Source organism: Pristiophorus japonicus, chromosome 13, assembly GCF_044704955.1.
Source record: "Pristiophorus japonicus isolate sPriJap1 chromosome 13, sPriJap1.hap1, whole genome shotgun sequence".
Classification (NCBI taxonomy): Eukaryota; Metazoa; Chordata; class Chondrichthyes; family Pristiophoridae; genus Pristiophorus; species Pristiophorus japonicus.
In genome coordinates this window covers 154,106,237-154,127,474 of record NC_091989.1, presented here as the reverse complement: position 1 = coordinate 154,127,474, position 21,238 = coordinate 154,106,237, and positions in this window count along the sequence as shown.

Here is a 21,238-nt window from a genome sequence, read left to right as displayed (position 1 = left end):
AAGAGGAGTGAGTTAAAAGGTTCACTGTAGAAATGTCCTGCAGTCTGGATGGAAGACAGAGGGAAATAGCGGAGGCTTTGGCCACAATCTTCGAATCCTCCTTAGATATGGGAGCAGTGCCAGAGGACTGGAGGATTGTAAATGTTACACCCCTGATCAAAAAAGGGGAGAGTGATAAACCCGTCAACTACAGGCCAGTCAATTAAACATTAGTAACTTGTAGAGACAATAATACGGGACAAAATTAATGTTACATAGTTGCATATTTACAGTACGTAAGCAGGTCATTCGGCCCAACAGGTCCATGTCAGTATTTATGATCCATACAAGCCTCCTCCTACTCTTCTTCATATAACCCCATCAACATATCCTTCTATTCCTTTACTCCTCATGTGTTTATCTAGCCTCCCCTTAAATACATCTATGCTAGTTGCCTGAGCTATTCCTGTGGTAACATGTTTCACATTCTAACCACCCTCTGAGTAGGTAGATGTAGAGAAGATGTTTCCACTCACAGGAGCGACCAGAACTAGGAGCCTTATCTATAAGATAGTCACTATTAAAGCATGGTAAAAAAGCAGGCAGCTTTTTCATAATCTTAAAGACCTCTGTCAGGTAACCCTATCAGCGGCAGTTGGTGAGAGGCGGGAGCAGCGTCGGAACGGCCTATAAAGGCCCAGCGGGTGTTCCACAGGCAGCGGCAGTTGGTGAGAGGCGGGAGCAGCGTCGGAGCGGCCTATAAAAGGCCCAGCGGGTGTTCCACAGGCAGCGGCAGTTGGTGAGAGGCGGGAGCAGCGTCGGAGCGGCCTATAAAAGGCCCAGCGGGTGTTCCACAGGCAGCGGCAGTTGGCGAGAGGCGGGAGCAGTGTTGGAGCGGCCTATAAAAGGCGTACTTGTGCAGCTACAGCGGGGAGAGAAGGCAAAAAAGAAGTAGAAAGGAATCAAAAGGTGACGTCACAGCCAAGGGGGTAAGTGATTGGCTGGTGATTGGTGAGTAGCTTTTCTTTTTATTTTTTATATCAGTAAGTAAACTGTAACATTGTTGTTACCAATTTAAGGGTATCTAAGGATTAAGGCATGGCAGGAGAGCTCGGTCACGTGTTATGCTCCTCCTGTACCATGTGGGAACTCAGGGACACTTCCGGTGTCACTGACGACTACGTGTGTGAGAAGTGTATCCGCCTCCATCTTCTGACGGACCGCGTTGCGGAATTGGAGCTGAGGGTGGATTCACTCTGGAGCATCCACGATGCTGAGAATGACATAAGTGGCACGTGTAGTGAGTTGGTCTTACCACATGAGAAGGATCCACAGCCAGCTAGGGAATGGAAGACCAGCAGGAAGAGTAGTACTAAAAAGGTAGTGCAGGGGTCCCATCTGGTCATCCCCCTGCAAAACAGATACACTGCTTTGAGTGCTGTTGAGGGAGATGACTCATCAGGGGAGAGCAGCAGCAGCCAAGTTCATGGCACCATGGCTGGCTCTATTGCACAGGAGGGCAGGAAAAAGAGTGGGAGAGCGATAGTGATAGGGGATTCAATCATAAGGGGAATAGATAGGCGTTTCTGCGGCCGCAACCGAGACTCCAGTATGGTATGTTGCCTCCCTGGTGCAAGGGTCAAGAATGTCTCCAAGCGAGTGCAGGACATTCTAAAAAGGGAGGGCGAACAGCCAGTTGTCGTGGTGCACATTGGTACCAACGACATAGGTAAAAAAAAGGGATGAGGTCCTACGAGACGAATTCAAGGAGCTAGGAGCTAAATTAAAAAGTAGGACCTCAAAAGTAGTAATCTCGGGATTGCTACCAGTGCCACATGCTAGTCAGAGTAGGAATCGCAGGATAGCACAGATGAATACGTGGCTTGAGCATTGGTGCAGCAGGGAGGGATTCAGATTCGTGGGGCATTGGAACAGGTTCTGGGGGAGGTGGGATCAGTACAAACTGGACGGTCTGGACTTGGGCAGGACCGGAACCAATGTCCTAGGGAGAGTGTTTGCTAGTGCTGTTGGGGAGGAGTTAAACAAATATGGCAGGGGGATGGGAACCAATACAGGGAGACAGAGGGAAACAAAAAGGAGACAAAAACAAAAGACAGAAAAGAGATGAGTTAAAGTGGAGGGCAGAGAAACCAAAGGCAAGAAACAAAAAGGGCCACTGAATATAAAGGGGCTGCAGGAGGGGTCAAAACTAAAAATCATGGTTTAAAAACTAGGATGAAAACACTCTACCTAAATGCACGCAGCATTCGAAATAAAGTAAATGAGTTGACGGCACAAATCATTACAAATGAGTATGATTTGGTGGCCATTACAGAAACATGGTTGCAGGGTGGCCAAGACTGGGAATTAAACATACAAGGGTGTCTGACGATTCAGAAAAATAGGCAAGAAGGGAAAGGAGGTGGGGTAGCTCTGTTAATAAAAGATTATATCAGGGCAGTTGTGAGGGATGATATGGGCTCCAATGTTGAATCATTGTGAGTGGAGATTAGAGATAGTAAGGGGAAAAAGTCACTGGTCGGCGTAGTTTATAGGCCCCCAAATAATAACTTCATGGTGGGGAGGGCAATAATCAAGGGAATAATGGAGGCATGTGAAAAAGGAACGGCAGTAGACATGGGAGATTTTAACCTCCATATCGATTTGTCAAATCAAATCGCACGGGGTAGTCTGGAGGAGGAATTCATAGAATGCATACGGGATTGTTTCTTAGAACAGTATGTAACAGAATCTACAAAGGAGCAAGCCATCTTAGATCTGGTCCTGTGTAATGAGACAGGAAAAATAAACAATCTCTTAGTAAAAGATCCTCTCAGAATGAGTGATCACAATATGGTTGAATTTGTAATACAGATTGAGGATGAGGAAGTTGTGTCAGAAACGAGCGTACTATGCTTAAACAAAGGGGACTACAGTGGGATGAGGGCAGAGTTGGCTAAAGTAGACTGGAAACAAGGACTAAATGGTGGCACAATTGAGGAACAGTGGAGGACTTTTAAGGAGCTCTTTCATAGTGCGCAACAAAAATATATTCCAGTGAAAAAGAAGGGCGGCAAGAGAAGGGATAACCAGCCGTGGATAACCAAGGAAATAAAGGAAAGTATCAAATCAAAGACCAATGCGTATAAGGTGGCCAAGGTTAGTGAGAAACTAGAGGATTGGGAAAATTTTAAACAACAGCAAAGAATGACTAAAAAAGCAATAAAGAAAGGGAAGATAGATCACGAAGGTAAACTTGCGCAAAACATAAAAACAGTAAAAGCTTTTACAGATATATAAAACGGAAAAGAGAGACTAAAGTAAATGTTGGTCCCTTAGAAGATGAAAAGGGGGATTTAATAATGGGAAATGTGGAAATGACTGAGACCTTAAACAATTATTTTGCTTCCGTCTTCACAGTGGAAGACACAAAAACCATGCCAAAATTTGCAGGCCACAGGGATGTGGGAAGGGAGGACCTTGAGACAATCACTGTCACTAGGGAGGTAGTGCTGGACAGGCTAATGGGACTTAAGGTAGACAAGTCCCCTGGTCCTGATGAAATGCATCCCAGGGTATTAAAAGAGATGGCGGAAGTTATAGCAGATGCATTCGTTATAATCTACCAAAATTCTCTGGACTCTGGGGAGGTACCAGCGGATTGGAAAGCAGCTAATGTAACGCCTCTGTTTAAAAAAGGGGGCAGGCAAAAGGCAGGTAACTATAGGCCGGTTAGTTTAACATCTGTAGTGGGGAAAATGCTTGAAACTATCATTAAGGAAGAAATAGCAGGACTTCTAGATAGGAATAGTGCAATCAAGCAGACGCAGCATGGATTCATGAAGGGGAAATCATGTTTAACTAACTAACTGGAATTCTTTGAGGATATAACGAGCATGGCGGATAGAGGTGTACCGATGGATGTGGTGTATTTAGATTTCCAAAAGGCATTCGATAAGGTGCCACACAAAAGGTTACTGCAGAAGATAGAGGTACGTGGCATCGGAGGAAATGTATTAGCATGGATAGAGAATTGGCTGGCTAACAGAAAGCAGAGAGTCGGGATAAATGGGTCCTTTTCCGTTTGGAAATCAGTGGTTATTGGTGTGCCACAGGGATCAGTGCTGGGACCACAACTGTTTACAATATACATAGATGACCTAGAAGAGGGGACAGAGTGTAGTGCAACAAAATTTGCAGATGACACTAAGATTAGTGGGAAAGCGGGTTGTGTAGAGGACTCAGAGAGGCTGCAAGGAGATTTGGATAGGTTAAGCAAATGGGCTAAGGTTTGGCAATGGAATACAATGTCGGAAAGTGTGAGGTCATCCACCTTGGGAAAAAAAACAGTAAAAGGGAATATTATTTGAATGGGGAGAAATTACAACATGCTGTGGTGCAGAGAGACCTGGGGGTCCTTGTGCATGAATCCCAAAAAGTTAGTTTGCAGGTGCAGCAGGTAATCAGGAAGGCGAATGGAATGTTGGCCTTCATTGCGAGAGGGATGGAGTACAAAAGCAGGGAGGTTTTGCTGCAACTGTATAAGGTATTGGTAAGGCCGCACCTGGAGTACTGCGTGCAGTTTTGGTCACCTTACTTAAGGAAGGATATACTAGCTTTGGAAGGGGTACAGAGACGATTCACTAGGCTGATTCCAGAAATGAGGGGGTTACCTTATGATGATAGATTGAGTAGACTGGGTCTTTACTCCTTAGAGTTCAGAAGGATGAGGGGTGATCTTATAGAAACATTTAAAATCATGAAAGGGATAGACAAGATAGAGGCAGAGAGGTTGTTTCCACTGGTAGGGGAGACTAGAACTAGGGGGCACAGCCTCAAAATACGGAGGAGCCAATTTAAAACCGAGTTGAGAAAGAATTTCTTCTCCCAGAGGGTTGTGAATCTGTGGAATTCTCTGCCCAAGGAAGCAGTTGAGGCTAGCTCATTGAATGTATTCAAGTCAAAGATAGATAGATTTTTAACCAATAAGGGAATTAAGGGTTACGGGGAGAGGGCGGGTAAGTGGAGCTGAGTCGATGACCAGATCAGCCATGATCTTATTGAATGGCGGAGCAGGCTCGAGGGGCTAGATGGCCTACTCCTGTTCCTAATTCTTATGTTCTTATGTTAACCCCTCAGTTTTCTTTTTTCGAGAGAAAAGAGCCCCGACCTGTTCAATCTTTCCTGATAAATGTAACCTCTCAGTTTTGGTATCATCCTAGTGAATCTATTTTGCAGCTTATCCAGTGTCTACTTGGAAAAATTCTGGGTTAATAAATTAAAGCCAGCACAGACTTGTTAAGAACAAATTGTGTTTGACTAACTTGAATGAGCTCTTTGTTCAAGGTAGTGTGATTGATGTCTCTGGATCATTAGTCCAGGCCTCTGGATTATTTGTCCAGTAACATAACTATTTTGGTGCCAGACCCTGAGTAAAGGATATTAGTGAATCAAATGGGTTTTTACAACAATCCAATTGTTTTGTGGTCACCATTACTGATACAAAATTTTTTATTCCAAATATATTTAATTAATTGAATTTAAATTCCACAGCTATCGTGATGAGATTTGAACTCAAGGCTCTGGATTACTAGTCCAATAATATAGACACTATGCTCCCGTACCTCGTGGTGTGGGGGGAAGCGGGGGGGAATGGAGAAAAAAAGTGCACAAAGGATTGGGAGAGACAGATAGCACTAGAGTAAGAAATTATAAGGTATTAAGTGGAGTCAATTTAAGAAAGAATACAAGAAGGACTGAGAGAGGCTCACAGTGCATGTGTGTAAACTCACGAAGTCTGGTAAATAAGGTTGGTGAGCTGCAGGCACAAAACGCCACACGGGAATATGATGTCATGGTGATAACGGAAACCTGGCTCAAAAAAAATGCAGGATTGGGTTCCTGGATATAAAGTGTTCAGGAAAAATAGAGAAGGAAAGAAAGGAGGTGAGGTGGCAGTGTTCATTAAAGAGAATGTTACAGTGCTGGAAGGAGGATGTCCTGGAGGGGTCAAAGGCAGAATCTATTTGGTTAGAATTAAGAAACAATAGAGGTGCCATTACACTACTAGGTGTATTCTATAGGCCACCAACTAGTAGGAAGGATATAGAGGAGCAAATTTGTAGGGAAATTACAGAGAGGTGCAAGAACTATAGAGTCGTGATAATGGGGAACTTCAACCATCCCAATGTAGACTGGGATAGTAATAGTGTAAAGGGCAGAGAGGGAGAAGAATTTATGAAGTGTGTTCAGGAGAACTTTCTTGACCGGTATGTTTCTAGCCCAACAAGGATCGAGGTATTTCTGGATCTTGTTTTGGGGGATGAGGTCGGTCAAGTGTTTAATAGGAGAACATTTAGGGAACAGTGATTATGGTATCATAAGATTTAGATTAGATATGGAAAAGGTCAGGGAGCAATCTAGATTAAAAATACTTAATTAGAGGAAGGCTAATTTCAATGGGTTGAGAATGGATCTGGCCCAGGTGTAAAGTCCTGCCCCTCAATACAGATTCACATGAGGCATGTAGTGAAGTCAAGGTCACTCTGGACCTGCACCTTTATTTCACAGCTCTGGAATGCTGCACTTGCCTGAGACCTGTGCTTATATACCTGTCTCTTGAAAGTGCACCCCTGGTGGTAAGGTACGCTGGTGGTTACAGTTCATATCTTATTACAGTCATGTATAGCATGTTAGGATACAGTTATATATAATAATGTAAGATACATGACATCACCCTCCCCCAAGGTCTTATTGTCTTTATAGGTTCAGCCTCTCAGGTGGTCTACGCTCTCGCGTGGAGCGTCTGAGTTGTGGTTCAGTTGTTTGCCTTGGTGTTTGTTTTTCTTTGGGTGTGGTTGCTGGTATCTCGCCTGGGCTGTCTGTTTCGATTGGTGTGATTGTTGTTGACTCGCCTGGGCTGTCTGTTGAGATTGCCCTTTCCTCAGGTTGTTCCCTCTATCTGTCCACCAGGTGTGGTGCGAGTTCCACATTGTAGCCTGCCTCTGTTTCCGCAGTGTTGTTGGTAAATCTGCTTTTGACTTGGTCTATATGCCTCCGGCAAGTTTTGCCATTGTCCATTTGGCAAAAGTCCATTGGCTTTGCCTCAACGATTTCGTGTATGTCTGGGAGGATTAATGAGAGCCTTGTTTTTAAAGTCCTTTTCATCAACAGTTGCGCGGGGGGGATCCCAGTCAGTGAGTGCGGACGAGATCTGTATGCCAGCAGCAGTCGCGACAGGTGACCCTGCAGCGTGGGACCTTGGATTTTAAGCATGCCTTGTTCAATGATTTGCACTGCTCTCTCCGCCTGGCCGTTGGAGGCCGGCTTGAACGGTGCCGTCTTGACGTGATTTATGCCGTGGTCAATTATAAAGTCTTAGAATTCTGCGCTGGTGAAGCACGGACCATTGTCACTGACCAATGTGTCAGGGATTCCGTGCGTTGCAAACATGGTTGCGAGGCTCTCCACAGTGGTGGAGGTTGTGCTCGAATTTAAAATGGTGCATTCGATCCACTTTGAAAATGCATCTACAACTACGAGGAACATTTTGCCCATGAATGGGACGGATAGTCTACGTGCACCCGCGATCACGGTTTGGTAGGCCAGGGCCAGGGGCTCAGTGGAGCCTCCCTGGGGGCATTGCTGAGTTGGGCACAAATGGTGCATCTTCGGACGCAGAGCTCCAAGTCCGCGTCAATACCAGGCCACCAGACGTGGGATCTGGCTATGGCCTTCATGAGAACGATCCCCGGGTGCTCGCGGTGGAGCTCCCGGACAAATGCCTCTCTGCCTCGCAGAGGCATGACTACTCGGCTGCCCCACATCAGACAGTCTGCTTGTAGTGATAGCTCATGCATGCGCCTGTGAAAGGGTTTTAATTCCTCGGGGCAGGCATCACGAGCCTCTGCCCAGTCACCGGTTAGGACACATCTTTTTACTAAGGATAACGTGGGGTCGCTGGCCGTCCAGGCTCTGATTTGGCGAGCCGTCATGGGCGAACCTGTGGACTCAAAGGCATTGATTGCCATGACTATCTCACAGTCCTGTTCATCAAACCCTTCCGTGGTCGCCAGGGGTAGCCTGCTGAGCGCGTCGGCACAGTTGTCTGTGCCTGGTCTGTGCCTTATTGTGTAGTCGTAGGACGCCAGCATGAGTGCCCACCGTTGAATTCGCGCCGAGGCGTTGCCGTTTATTGCCTTGCTCTCAGATAGGAGGGACGTGAGGGGCTTGTGGTCGGTTTCTAACGTGAACTTGGCCCCGAAAAGGTATTGGTGCATCTTTTTGACACCGTACACGCACGCGAGCGCCTCCTTCTCTACCATTCCGTACCCGCGCTCTGCCCGCGAAAGTGACCTGGAGGCATAAGCTATGGGTTGTAATTTGCCTGCACTATTGACATGTTGCAAAACGCACCCGACCCCATACGCTGACGCATCGCATGCGAGAACTAGCTTTTTACCTGGGTCAAAGAAAGTCAAAACACTGTTGGAACACAGAAAGTTGCGTGCCTTATTGAAGGCGCGTTCCTGGGCGTCCCCCCAAAACCAATTGCACCCCTTCCTGAGTAGCACGTGGAGAGGCTCCAGCAGCGTGCTTAAGTTCTGCATAAAGTTCCCAAAGTAATTGAGTAGCCCAAGAAAGGCGCACAGTTCTGAAACATTCCGGGGCCTGGGTGCCAGGCGGATTGCTTCTGTTTTGGACTCTGTTGGGCGGATTCCATCAGCGGCAATCCTTCTGCCCAAAAATTCAACCTCGGGTGCGAGAAACAGGCACTTGGATTTCTTGACTCGTAGGCCTACCCGATCCAACCGCTTTAGTACTTCCTCCAAATTACGGAGATGGGGGTCGGTGTCCCTGTCCGTGATAAGTATGTCGTCTTGAAATACAACCGTCCCCGGGATGGACTTGAGCAAACTCTCCATGTTGCGCTGGATTATGGCAGCTGCCGACCTGATGCCGAATGAGCATCGATTATACATGAAAAGGCCTCGATGTGTGTTGATGGTGATGAGTAGCTTGGATTCCTCGGTCAATTCTTGCGTCATAGACGCAGATGTGAGGTCTAATTTTGAGAAACGTTTACCTCCAGCCAATGTGGCAAATAAGTCCTCCGCTCTGGGCAGCGGGTACTGGTCCTGTAGGGAGACTATGTTTATGGTAGATTTGTCGTCCCCACAGATTCGTACGGATCCATCAGGCTTCATGACTGGGACGATGGGACTTGCCCAGTCGCTAAATTCCACAGGTGATATAATGCCTTCCCGCAGAAGCCTGTCTAGTTCGTGTTCAATCTTTTCCCTCATCACATAGGGTACAGCTCTGGCCTTGTGATGGACCGGTCTAGCATCCTGTGTGATGTAGATTTTGACTTTGGCCCCTTTGAAAGTGCCCACATCTGGCTGAAAGAGATGTTCAAATCGCTTTATAACTGTTGAGCAGGAGGTCCGTTCCTCTAATGATATGGCATGGACATCATCCCATTTCCAGTTTAGTTTTGCAAAGCCAGCTTCTCCCCGGCAGTGCTCCGGGGTCTCTGGGGACAATCCACAGGGGAAGTCAGTTCACTGTCCCTTTATGTGTGACAGAGAGCATGGCGCTGCCAAGGACCGGTACGATTTCTTTGGTATAGGTCCTTAGTGTGGTGTCAACCCTTGTGAGTTTTGGTCTGTCTCTTTTATGCGGCCACCGTTGTTCAAATTGTTGAGCGCCCATGAGAGATTGACTCGCTCCCGTATCCAGCTCCATGTTGACAGATATCCCGTTGAGTAGGACCCTCATCATTATAGGAGGCGTCCTGGGTGTTGTAGGAGCAGTGGCCATTGATCGTGTTGACCCGCTGTACATCGGTGTCCCGGGTACTGTCCCCACCATCTTCTGGTCCGCTTTCCGACCCATCCAATTCGTATACCAGCCGAGCTGCCGTTTTTTTGCACATGCGGGCCAAATGCCCTGTATATTCACAATTTCTGCAAACAGCCTGCTGAAATTGACATCCTCTTGACGAGTGCCCACCCCCACACCTCCAGCACAGACCTGTTCTATTGTTTAAAGTGTTCCCAAAGAATGAGCTGCGTCTGGCTGATCTCTCTTGAGCTTCTCTGAGTTTGTAGTTGATTGCTCGCATTGTGGGTTGATGAGGTGTGAATGGCCATTCCTGTGGCCCTTGATGGCTTCTGCCTGCTGTTGAGAGCGTGTTCTCCCGGTTTTGTCTGTGTGTGGGGGTAGCAGCTTGTTTAGTGCTGTGAACTTCTTGTTCCGATATTTCGTTAGTTGTCGTAGCTGCATTGTAAATCAACCTCGTTTCTTCTTCACCTGCCAAGAATGTCTGTGCAACCAGTGCTGCTGTCTCTAAGGTCAGGTTCTTGGTCTCTATGAGCTTTTGGAATATGCCTGCGTGGCCTATTCCTTCAATGAAAAAATCTCTCAGCATTTCTCTCCTCAGTTCATCGGAGAACTCACATAAACTAGCCAACCTCCGAAGTTCCGCCACGAAGTCGGGTATGCTCTGGCCCACACAACGTCTGTAGTTGTAGAACCTGTGTCTGGCCATGTGTCGGCTGCTCGCTGGCTTCAGGTGGTCTCTTACCAGTGTGCTCAATTCTTCAAACGACTTGCTTGCGGGTTTCTCGGGTGCCAACAGATCCTTCATTAAAGCGTATGTTTTCAAGCCACAGCTGGTCAAGAGATGGGCTCTTCTCTTGTCTGCCTTATCGTCGCCTAACCAGTCTTTGGTTACAAAGCTTTGCTGGAGCCTTTCTATAAAGTCCTCCCAATTGTCTCCCGCATTGTACTTTTCATCTGATCCGTTGTTCGCCATTCTGTGGATTCTGTAATCCCGTAACCCATCGCCACTGTAAAGTCCTGTCCCCTCAGTACAGATTCACACGAGGCATGTAGTGAAGTCAAGGTCACTCTGGACCTGCACCTTTATTTCACAGCTCTGGAATGCTGCACTTGCCTGAGACCTGTGCTTATATACCTGTCTCTTGCAAGTGCACCCCTGGTGGTAAGGTATGCTGGTGGTTACAGGTCATATCTTATTACAATCATGTATAGCATGTTAGGATACAGTTATATATAATAATGTAAGATACATGACACCAGGTAAATTGGAATCAAAGATTGGCAGGAAAAACTGTAATCGAACAGTGGGCTACCTTTGAAGAGGAGATGGTTCGGGTACAGTCGAGGTGCATTCCCATGAGGGGGAAAGGTAGGGCAACCAAAGTCAGAGCTTCCTGGAGGATGTAAGAGATAGAGTATGATGAAGCAGAAAAAGAGTATGTACGACAAATGTCTTGGTTGAGAATACAAGTGAGAACCAGGCTGAATACAGAAAGTTCAGAGGGGAAGTGAAAAAGAAAATAAGAGGCGCAAAGAGAGAGTATGAGAATAGACTGATAGCTAACATAAAATGGAATTCAAAAATCTTCTATCGGCATATAATTAAGGGATTAAGGGGTTATGGGGAGCGGGCAGGGAAGTGGACCTGAGTCCATGATCGGATCAGCCATAATTGTATTAAATGGTGGAGTAGGCCCGAGGGGCCATATGGCCTACTCCTGTTCCTATTTCTTATGTTCTTATGTTATTATGTTCATATAAATTGTAAATGGATAGTAAGAGGAGAGGTGGAGCCGATTAGGGACCAAAAAGGAAAGATTCCAACTTAACCTCTTCGTCTTCCTGACATCTGCTGACCTACCTTCACCTGACAGGAAAGTCGTGGCTGTTTCCCTGCTCACACCCGAGTTAAAATCCAGTTGGGGTCCCATTGATGTAATGCAAGCCCAATTAGCATACATTTATAACTGAGGGAGGGACCTCAGTTTCAGCTCACCTACAGTGAGCAGTTAAAAAGACGGCCAGCTGGATTGCAAAGGGATATCCATCGGAACGCATCCTTTTCACATTTCTACCAGGTGGGGTGGGATAGAATTCCCCCCCACTGAACTAGCTAATGTAATAATTGCAGGAAAAATCCACGTTAACCAGATACTCCAACAAATTTAGCAGCTCCAATTAATTTCAGGTCAATAGCTAAACTGGATCCAACCTGATTTTTTAATTTCCTTCTGTGGAAAATTGAAGCATTTTTCTTTGGAAGCTCATTAACGAGATCTTAACAAATAATAGATTTTCCAAAGAAAAATTAATTGTCTCTTTCATTCCACTTTCTGGGGGATGAAAAACAATGCGTAGGGCAGGAGGTCGAGTACCAACACAGCCCCCATGAAACGATATGATTGTTGTCCTTTCAAATCTGCCCTCAATGAAAGACAGGAAAGTTTAAGAGCCAGAACACTCATTCAACTGAAAATCACTCAGATCTGTCAAGCAGCCTGTCTGCCTATGTGTTAGTAAGCTACAAACAGTAATAGCCGACAACATTTTTTTCTAAAGATGGCGTCCTTAAATAGCATTCCTGCAGCCGACTCCCGGCTGACACTCGACAGCTGAAGCTGTCGTTGTCAGCGCCAGGCAGTAAGACAGGGGCCATGACCGAATTTAGCTTCCGTAGCGGTAACAGGGTGCTGCGCACGGCGATGCTGTCATCATCGCCAGGTGCGATCGAGCGGGGTGCTGCCTGTTAGTGCCACCGCGAACCCCTACCCAATTTAGCAGGAGGCGCAATTTTCGCCGCGCCCGGGCTAAAACTTATTTACACCCCGTTAATGCCCCCTGTGGCCGCTAACAGGAGGCGCAAAGTACCAGAATTTCGCCCCCTTGATGTTTTCAGTACATCTAATGGCTTTTGACTAATAGTAATGCTTGTTGTTGATGGAATCCGGTCCAGGCAGCGGGCAGTTGAGGGGGTCGTTCAGTCTGATTGCCTGCCTCTCTTCCGCGTCTATGTTCGCGCCAGGGTGTCCCTGGAGATGGAGCACGCGGTGTCCACCGGTACGCTCAGGGCCTTCAGCAATGAGGCATGCAGTTGTGAGCCTAGTGGATGAACTGGTAATGTGTAGTGTAATTGTTAAACCTTTGTTAATAAACCAACTAGTTCTTAATAGCAATGTGTTGCTATGAATTCTTAAGCAAAGAACCCACGAAGCAAAAACATTACACCTTCAATTTATGCAAGAGGTGACACTACAGTCTTTGAAATGGTATAGAGATACCAGTGTAACAGAACAAAGGTCCATTGGATGAGAAATATTTAACTAGTAAACATCTATGGGTTTGGGATTTGAGCTTTTATTTTAAAATAGTGCACGTAAATAAGTATAGAGGCATAAAATCAACATCACATGAAAAATAAAGTCATACTTGCAAGACATGACTGTTCATGATTAGGGTAAACATTGGTTGGGAAATATAAAATTCTTCATCCAGTGAAAAGCAAAACATTTCATGCAGTACATATAATCAGGTCAATTGTTCTGTCACAATTGCATAACATATATCAACTACCAATATAGTCAAAATGTTGTCTAAGTAGAAAAATATGTAATTACAAAAGTCATGCAGATTGTTTATGTAATGGTCACATGCATTGAATTTTCCATAATTGCAAAATTAGATTTATGGAAAAATATTGGGGTATAAAGTAGTTTTGGGCGCTTGTGCAAAATGGGCGATAGCGAATTGGCAGCTCGTTGACTTCAATGAAAGAAAATTGGGCAGAGTGTAAAATGGGCGGCCAATTCACTGCAGCCCAAGGTGAATTGAAAGCCCATTAATCTATTTAAGCTTAACTACCTCCTGATGTTTATGGAGTCTTCAATTTACCCAAGAAAATTAAGGTGACAACTGAGTAAAACACAATCTTCTTCCTCTCACTGAAATCACAGCTTCAATACATAATATGGTATTTCGATCATTTTTTACAACTACACAGTATGTGCATCAACATTCCTAAATGTTGCCCTGCGACACTTAATCTGCCAATGGGTGTGAAAAAATCTGGTCAAATCATTGGCTGTATATCTAAAGTATTCATATAAATAAATCCAATTGTTCATGTGTTCAAAATTAAAGCAGGAGGTACTCCATTGCCAGATTAAAATGTGCAAGTTTGAACTTTTACAATCACAATGGGTGATTTCATTGGGTGGAGGGTAAAAACATGTTTCTATCCAATTCTTAAACAGCAAACTGTACATCAATGTTAACAAGGAAATTTTCAATTGAAATACATAATGGGCCAGATCTTGCTGGAAAAATGTAAATGATGCACGCCGTTATTAATGTGCAAATCAGCCAGCAAATTCAGAGGATTAAGAGATACGCCTTAAGTTGTGAATCTCCAGAAATTGCAGCTAGATTTACACTGCTTTGCCATTTGCTTTGCGCAAATGACATCTCACCCTTAGCATCACTGTTATTTTTAAGAACTTGCGGGATTTGCACATTGATTGCCCTTTAAACTCGCCACAGAAAGATAAGTCTAGTAATTAACATCTTTTTAACAATGTGATTAATATGTCCTTACTATACAGTATAAATGCACACGAGGCCCATACTTGAGAGAAGGTCACTCTGTGACCAGTTACCTTTATTACCAAGACCTCAAGTGATGAAGGTGGGTGGAGCTTCCCCTTTTATACCTGAAAGTCCAGATTAGGAGTGTCTCCCACAAGTTCACCTCCTTGTGGTCAATGTTCTCAAGGTGCACAACTTAGGTCAGCTTATACATGGGATACAATGATAGTTGAATACATGACATCACCTCCCCCCCAAAGTCTTATTGGGATCACAGGTTAAGTCTCTCTGGTGGTTTACGCTCCTTTGTAGAGCGCCTGAGTCGGGGCTCCGGTTGTTTGGCCCTGGACTGCGTGTCTGCTGTTTGCGGTGCCTCAGGCCTGTCCAGACGGCCCAAAGTGACTGGGCTCTCCTCCACTTGGTTCTGGTGTTCGGTCACCTGTGGTGGAGTAAACTCTACATCGTGTTCTTCCTCTGCTTCTTCTACGGGGTTGCTGAACCTCCTTTTAGTTTGATCCACGTGTTTGCGGCAGATTTGTCCATTGGTAAGTTTAACTACCAAAACCCTATTCTCCTCTTTGGCAATCACAGTGCCTGCAAGCCATTTGGGCCCTGCAGCGAAATTAAGGACAAAAACAGGGTCATTGACATCAATACATCACGCCCTCGCATTCCTCTCACAGTAGTCACATTGTGACTAACGCCTGCTCTCAACAATTTCTTTCATAGTAGGGTGTATAAGGGATAACGTGGTTTTGAGCGTTCTTTTCATTAACAGCTCAGCGGGTGGAATCCCTGTGAGCGAGTGTGTTCGGGATCTATTGGCCAACAGGAGGCCTGATAAGCAGCTTTGTAGGGAACCCTTTTGGATTCTGAGTATCCCCTGTTTGATTATCTGCACTGCTCGTTCCGCCTTGACGTTTAAGGCCGGCTTGAACGGTGCCGTTCTGACATGGTTGATTCCATTGCCTGCCATGAAGTCCTGGAATTCAATGCTTGTGAAGCACGGGCCATTGTCACTGACCAAGACATCCAGTAGACCATGAGTGGCGAACATTGCCCATAGACTTTCTACCGTGGCAGAGGATATGCTTGAATTTAAAATGGCACACTCAATCCATTTGGAGTAGGCGTCTGCGACAACCAAACACATTTTTCCCATGAAAAGACCTGCGTAGTCCACATGAATGCGTGACCATGGCTTGGCGGGCCAGGACCAGGGGCTAAGGGGGGCTTCCCTGGGTGTGTTGCCCAGCTGAGCACACGTGTTGCACCTGTGAACACAAAGTTCCAGGTCTGCATCTATCTCTGGCCACCAAACGTGTGACCTGGCAATTGCCTCCGTCATGACAATGCCCGGGTGCTCATTGTGAAGTTCTCTGATAAACACCTCTCTGCCCATCTGGGGCATGACTACTCGGTTTCCCCACAGTAGGCAATCGGCCTGAATAGAGAGTTCATCCTTGCGCCTATGAAACGGTTTAAATTCCTCAGGGCATGCCCCGTAAGTGGCTGCCCAATCCCCATTCAGGACACATTTCTTAACTAAAGACAGTAGCAGGTCTTTATTTGTCCAGACTTTAATCTGACGGGCTGTCACAGGTGAGCCTTCGCTTTTGAAAGCTTCAACACCCATGACCATCTCAGCATCATGCTCAGTTGCCCCCTCAGTGGTGGCTAGTGGGAGCCTGCTGAGTGCATCGGCGCAGTTTTCAGTGCCCGGTCTGTGCCGAATTGTGTAGTCATAGGCAGCTAACGTAAGTGCCCACATCTGTATGCGGGCTGATTCATTCGCATTTATGGCCTTGTTGTCGGCCAAAAGGGACGTTAGGGTTTTGTGATCTGTCTCCAGCACAAATTTCCTGCCAAACAGGTACTGATGCATTATTTTTACTGCATATACACATGCTAGCGCTTCCTTTTCTACCATTCCATCACCCCTTTCTGCCTGGGACAGACTTCTGGAGGCATAAGCTACCGGCTGTAACTGACCATTGGCATTCACATGCTGCAACACACACTCGACCCCATAGGATGCATCGCACGTTAAAACAAGTTTCTTACATGGGTCATATAACGTTAACAGTTTGTTGGAGCATAACAAATTGCGTGCTCTATCAAAAGCCCTTTCCTGGCTGTCCCCCCAGACCCAATCGCAACCTTTTCATAGGAGCACGTGTAGCGGCTCTAACAGCGTGTTCAATTTGGGAAGAAAGTTACCAAAATAATTCAGGAGCCCCAGGAACGAACACAGCTCCGTCGTGTTACGGGGTCTGGGTGCCCTCTGGATCGCTTCCAATTTGGATGCAGTGGGTCTCATCCCGGCTGCTGCTACCCTCCTCCCCAGAAATTCTACCTCTGGAGCTAAGAAGACGCACTTCGCCTTTTCCAGTCGCAGCCCTACCTGGTCCAGTCTGCGTAGCACCTCCTCCAGGTTGTGGAGGTGTTCTTCATTATCGCGAGCCGTGATGAAGATGTCGTCTTGAAAAACCACCGTCCTTGGAATCGACTTGAGGAGGCTTTCCATATTTCGCTGAAAGATCGTGGCGGCCAAATGAATCCCGAACTGACATCTGTTATACTCAAACAACCCCTTGTGTGTCGTTATGGTGGTCAGCTTCTTCGACTCACTCGCCAGCTCTTGGGTCATGTAAACTGAGGTCAGGTCCAATTTTGAAAAAAGTTTGCCACCGGATAGCGTCGCAAAGAGGTCCTCCGCTCTCGGTAGCGGGTACTGGTCTTGGAGTGACACCCGATTGATGGTGGTCTTGTAATCGCCACATATCCTGACCAACCCGCCTTGAGCACCGGCACGATCGGGCTCACCCAGTCACTGAATTCGATTGGCGAGATGATGCCTTCCCTCAGCAGGCGGTCCAATTCGCATTCTATCTTTTCCCGCATCACGTATGGCACCGCTCTGGCCTTGTGGTGTAGTGGCCTGGCATCCGGGTTTATGTGAATCACGATCTTGGTCCCAATGAAAGTGCCGATGCCGGGTTGAAATAATGAATCAACTTTGTCTAGGACCTGTGAGCATGATACTTGCTCCACAGAAGAAATTGCATTGACATCGACCCATTTCCAGTTCATGACAGCAAGCCAACTCCTCCCCAGTAGTGCGGGACTGTTCCCCGGGACAATCCAGAGTGGAAACCTGTTCTCCGAATCTTTGTGGGTCACGACTACCGTGGCGCTGCCTAGCACCAGAATGATCTCCTTTGTATATGTCCGTAGCTGTGTGTCAATCGGCAATAATTTTGACCTCCTGGCCTTGGACACCCACAACCTTTCGAACTGTTTGATACTCATCAGGGACTGGCTGGCCCAGTGATAATTGTTAATGCAATACCAATCAACCTCTCTGGCCCAGAAATTGAACAATTTAAACAGTGGAGTCTCATTCCTTCAGGTGGTAAACTGTTCTTTGAGATATGTTAAATGTCAAATTTTAAATTTTATTCTTGCCTTGTCTTTCTGTTTCTTTTTTCTTTCTCTCTCTGAATCATATCGATCTTTCCCACTCTGTACCTGGTTTGACTCTAATTTACTCTCCTTCTCAGTTGTTTCTCTGTTTCTTTCTCAATCCTTAAATCTCATTGGCTAAGGAGATAGACTATTGGTGCAGCTTTTCACTGAGGTTTCAGATGAGGCACTGCCCTCGCTGAGCCATTATCAGCTCGTACTGCCAGCAGGTTACAGCAAAAGAAATTTTGAGCTGAAGGGGGTAAAAAAAAAGCCTAACTAACAAGGACACTGAGATGCCCCACCTCAGCAAGATCCAGCCCAATATCTACTATTCAAGATGCATAACCAATCTTACATAAGTTCACTACATATATCAAATACGAATAAAATTCAGAACACTGCATAAAACAATTTAAAACATTACATTCAAAGAAACATTAGCAGTTTTAATTACCATTATTGCTTACTAATAAACAAGAAATGCTCTTCATAGTGCTTCCTATTTCATTGCATTCTGCTCTTTTGTACAAAAAGTCTCGATAATATTTTTTAAAATTCATTCATGGAATGTGGGCATCACTGGCAAGGACAGCATTTATTGCCCATCCCTAATTGCTCTTGAGAAGGTGGTGGTGAGCCGCCTTCTTTAACCGTTGCAGTCCATGTGATGAAGGTACTCCCACAGTCCTGTTAGGGAGGGAATTCCAGGATTTTGACCCAGCGACGGTGAAGGAATGGCGAATTATTTCCAAGTCAGGATGGTATGTGACTTGGAGGGGAACTTGGAGGTGAAGGTGTTCCCATGTACCTGCTATTATCCTTCTAGGTGGTAAAGGTAGTGGGTTTGGGAGGTGCTGTCAAAGAGGCTTTGGCGAGTTGCTGCAGAGCATCTTGTAGATGGTATACACTGCAGCCACTACGTGCCAGTGGTGGAGGGAGTGAATGTTTAAAGTCATGGATGGGGTGCCAATCATGCAAGCTACTTTGTCCTGGATGGCGTTGAGCTTCTTGATGTTGCTGGAGCAGCATTCATCCAGGCAAGTGGAGAGTGTTCCATCACACTCCTGACTTCTGCCTTGCAGATGGTGGAAAGGCTTTGGGGAGTCAGGAGGTGAGACACTCGCCGCAGAATACCCAGCTTCTGATCTAGCTACAGTATTTATGTGGCTGGCCCAGTTACATTTCTGATCAATCGTGACTCCCAGGATGTTGATGGTGGGGAATTTGGCAATGGTAATGACGTTGAATGTCAAGCGGTGTTAGACTCTCGCTTGTTGGAGATAGCCATTGGCCATCACTTGTGTGGCGCAAATGTTACTGAATGTCGTCCAGGTCTTGTTGCATGTGGCATGGGTTACTTCATTATCTGCGAGATTCATCTTTCATTATTATTTCCTATGTTTCTTTTACACCAAATATGTCTATGTACAATGTTTTGTGCCTGTTTAAGAAAATATTTTGGTACAAGTAGCTCTCCTTAAAAAAAAATCATATATGAAGTCAAAATCAATTTTAACAAGTTTTCAAATAATACTCCATATGTGCTGAATAGAAAAATAAAATATCTGAACAATAAGACAGGTGAATAGCACCATTCTTCAGCAGTCCTGCTGATTGAAGTAGTAATCCTCTGTCTTAACGGTATGCAATTAAAAGGGAAGAACTGCATCACTGTTTAGTAGCAACTTGAATCCAATACAAAATTATTTTGTCAAAAATTATAGTTTGTCCTAAGACCATAAATTGTGACTTTAAAACTGACCTTTGTAAGTCCAAAAATCCTAAAAGGCTTTATGCTGCATGTCTATATCTATTTTATGCAATTTGTTCTCCAGATTTGTTATTCTGTTTACCTTTCTGGGCAGGCTGATGGTGTAGTACAATGGAATAGCTACACAAGATAGGATAGGCTGATAGGAGCAGAGTTCGTGCCAATGGTTCTCCATGTGGTGATTTCCCAGGGTCAACTGCTGCACAGGAATCAGATGCTTTCCAACAGGAAGAGAAGGAAAACAGGACAAGTGGTCAGCCGGGCTGCTCTCATGCATCTTGTAGCAGCTATTGAGGAGCAGTGGCAGGCACTTCAGAACAGCTTTTCAGCCTATCCTGACGGCAGAAAGCATTAAGAAGTGGAAATAAAATAATTTCCAAAAATATATAATTGCCTCAAGTTGGTCAGTTTTAAAGAGTCATACACGCACAACAATGTCCAATAAATAAAAATATACAACATACAGAGAAAGGTGAAAACCGGATTACATTTTAGTTTTATGTAAATGTTAGCAAATTGCAACCAATTGAAATAGATAACATGATTTTTAAAGTGAATCTGTGCCATATAGATACAAGGTGAGATAGCACATTTTTCCACTTAGTACACATTTATACATATTTTAAAAAGCAATATCAGGCTTACATGACATTTTAATATTATCTTGCTTTCCTTGAAATCATAACTTACTTGGCTGGAGGAATTATAAAACTAGTTATAGAGAAATTCTTTAAAATTTCAAATTGTAATTATTTTAATTAAGAGTCTCGCCAAAATACATTTGTGACATATTCCAAGTATTACAAGGTAATTTGCACAGCTTTTGGTTCTGGTGTTAAATCACATCCTTTCAATGAGCTTTCTGTGCCAGCACTCTAGATAAGCACATTACCCAATGTTATATTCTTTCTGACAGCAACAAACTGAATTGAATCATAATAAAGCACCTTAAAATAGTATTTTGGAACCTCAAACTAATACAACAACAATCTTATTTGTAGTTTTGGTATCTGTGTTGAAATGATATTAATTGATGAATTGAATGGAATGTGTTCATATAGGTTATTGGGTAGTTCAGTGCTAATTGCGTTCACAAAGTAATTACATTTTTTACTGATTTTTGTAATGAGTTTGTGATGATGGTGCAATAAACGTTGCTTGTTTGGCTTACTCACATTTCTATAATAATTCTCTTTCATTTAAAATGCATCACTAAAATAATTATTTTTCCTAATTGGGTTCTAAAGTGATTTTAAAACAGCTGCACAGTTGCACAATGTAAAATATTAAAGCATGGCTCAAGGGGAAAGCGGATTAGCACACTGCTTTTTCACCCCAGGATCTTCAATTTGAATCAAGTTGCTCACGTTGAAAGTATCTTCTCTATTGGCCGTGAGGATTCTAACAACAATGAAATTAAGCAATTTCAACGCAGTTCCTACTGACCATTTGACCACAACACAGAACAGCTCATAATTTGTCACCTTCCAGGACTGAGTAAACCACTTGATTAGCACCTGTGCAAATAGACTCATTATCTACCCCTTTCATTGTGCATTGTGCCTACAGTATGTACTACCGACAGGATGTACA